A 2234-nucleotide genomic window follows, 5' to 3' on the forward strand; every position below is an offset into this window, starting at 1 on the left:
CCACGTGGATCGAAATAAACAACTTACAGTACTCTTGTATGAAAGTATTAAAAAATAACCTGGCATGATGGAGCAAACCTTTAATACCACCACTCAGGAGGCAGAGGCAGACAAATCTCTATGAGACTGAAGGCAGCCTGGTCTACATAATGAGTTCCAGGCCAGCTGTGGCTATAGGAAGACACTGTCACAGACTCACATGTACACACACGCACACACACCAAACCAAAACAATGACACAAAATATTTTTCTTTATTTTCTTTCTGAGACAGGGTCTCCCTGTAGCCCCAGCTGACCTGGAACTCACTATGTAGACCAGGCTGGCCTTGAACTCACAGAGATCCACCTGCCTCTGCCTCCTGAGTTCTGGGATTAAAGGTGCATGCCACCATGCCCAGCAACACAAAATACTCTTAAGAAAATTGTTTTAAAAGAGGGAAATCACTGTTCTCCCTATATAAAGGACAACTTAACCATACAGAAAATTTTCATCTCGATTAAATCCTACGCACGTATAAAAAAATCACAGTGAGACTCATTAATGTTTGTTAATTTTTAAAAAGAAAATCTGAGTTTGCATTTCTGTACTTGATTTTTAGTACCTTGTTTTCACTGCTGTTTTGAAGAATGCTGATGGCAACCTGATTTATTTAGCCTTATTATTAATTAATCTTTTTGCCTGGAGGCCCTGCGAATATTTTGTCTCTAAAGACTAGTAGTTTTAATCTTTCTGTTCCATCTTGTTTGCTTTTTAATTTTGATTTTTGTCCATTTCAGTTTTAGGAAGGTAGTTGCTTTGTTCTTTTTGTTTCAAAGTGTCTTAATTTTTTTCAGTTTTTCGTTTTATTATCTGGTCTATAATTTGTACATAATGTCCTCTGGTTCTCACGGAATTCCTTACATAGCAGGTCATTACCTTTCTGCTTTCCTTTACCTCCATACTTAGTTGTCGTCCTCCCACACTGTTGAATATAATATTTATATGTTGTGCTTTTAGTCTGGACCTAGAGCTAAATGTATTGAGTTGTCCACGTCCCAATATTTTGCTTGACTTCTCTGCTTGGTCCCTTCCTTTCTCCCACGAGGGCAACCGGTCTCCTCTAGCTCCTTCTCTCCCAGAGAAGAGCTTTGCAGGTTCTCCCTCACATCTCTTCCTTGAGGACAGACTATGAAGTGCCACGTCTCAGGTCCTTGCCCTTACGTGACTGCTTGTATGCCTTCTGGGGGCAGTTTCATCTGCTTAGAGCTCACTCTCTGCTCTCCTCTCTTCTGTCTGGCAGACTCCGAAGCCCTCTTTCTCCCACTCTCTCCTCAGGAGGGTGTAACTGTAGTAGACGCTCTAGCGTCTGCTAGAATTGTGCTTCATTAAATTTCTTAAATCATTTTTTTTGCAATTTTCAGACAATATAATTTGATGGTATTTAGCTCCCCTCCCCTACCCACATCTTCCCTTATTGCACCTTCCCCACCCAAGTTAATGTACTTTATTCAATATATAATAACACCTACAGAGTCTAATTGTGTCTCCAAATGTCCTTCAGTGTGAGTGCATCAACTGGTGTGTGATTCACCTACCAAGAGTCCTATGCTTGAAATAGACTGTCTGCGCCCCTCCCATCAGCCATCTGTGTAGGTCATGTGTGGTTATATTTGTATTTTGGTTAGACTGGCAAGGTGTTTGTCTGTTTGTTTGTGGCAGATGCATGGAGATACTGTGATACTGAGCACCTGCTGGTACCGTATAGACCTGCTCTCTTGCTTCTTGAGATAGTTTCTCTTCCCAAGAGGGACCACGAAGATTATAATAAGGAACTCAGAACCAGTAGATATCTTTAAAATTCCTCTAGGGATTTAACTCCATACTAGGGTCATGATGTTAAAAACTCAGGGAACTGGATAAAACAGAACAACTAACATTTAATAAGTGGAATGTTACAGTAATGGTAACAATATGAAAGTTGTCGCTTTTCTGTAAGATCTTAGCTGTACCTGTGAACTGCACTAAAAGAGTTCATAAATATTTCTTATCTCCTAAATAAAGTCATCAACTCTGCACCCTATACCAAAGACAGGGAAGATGGTACAACTTCAATTCACTTACGACATTAATTGCATAAAATGGACAACTTGAAAATATTCATTAATTGTATAACCTTTTTCACTTCAACAAATCAAGAGTCAGGAGTTTATAAGCAAAATCAATTTTATTATGTATCAAACAAAGAAAGGACAG

The sequence above is a fragment of the Nannospalax galili genome, unplaced genomic scaffold, assembly GCF_000622305.1.
Source record: "Nannospalax galili isolate Female #2095 unplaced genomic scaffold, S.galili_v1.0 scaffold571, whole genome shotgun sequence".
Lineage (NCBI taxonomy): Eukaryota > Metazoa > Chordata > Mammalia > Rodentia > Spalacidae > Nannospalax > Nannospalax galili.